Consider the following 232-nt stretch of genomic DNA (forward strand, 5'->3'; position numbering starts at 1 on the left):
GTGTGTGTGACTGTGTGTGTGTGTGTGCATGTGAGTGACTGTGTGTGTGTGTGAGTGACTGAGTGTGTATGTATATGTGTGTGTGTGCGACTGAGTGTGTGTATGTGTGTGAGTGTGAGAGTGTGTGTCTGTGAGTGTGTGCATGTGTGTGAGTGACTGAGTGTGTATGTGTGTGTGTGTGTGTGTGTGTGTGTGTGTGTGTGTGAGTGTTGAGTCTGTGTGTCTGGGAGTG

General features: G+C 48.7%; 1 protein-coding gene across 1 annotated transcript in view; it reads right to left on the bottom strand.

Moving 5' to 3' along the window:
* secisbp2l (SECIS binding protein 2-like) overlaps positions 1–232 on the bottom strand; it is a 12146-nt gene that overhangs the window by 3252 nt on the left and 8662 nt on the right. The gene's annotated exons all lie outside the window — the stretch shown is intronic.

Source organism: Sinocyclocheilus anshuiensis, unplaced genomic scaffold, assembly GCF_001515605.1.
Source record: "Sinocyclocheilus anshuiensis isolate Anshui unplaced genomic scaffold, SAMN03320099.WGS_v1.1 scaffold1182, whole genome shotgun sequence".
In the NCBI taxonomy this organism is placed as follows: Eukaryota; Metazoa; Chordata; class Actinopteri; order Cypriniformes; family Cyprinidae; genus Sinocyclocheilus; species Sinocyclocheilus anshuiensis.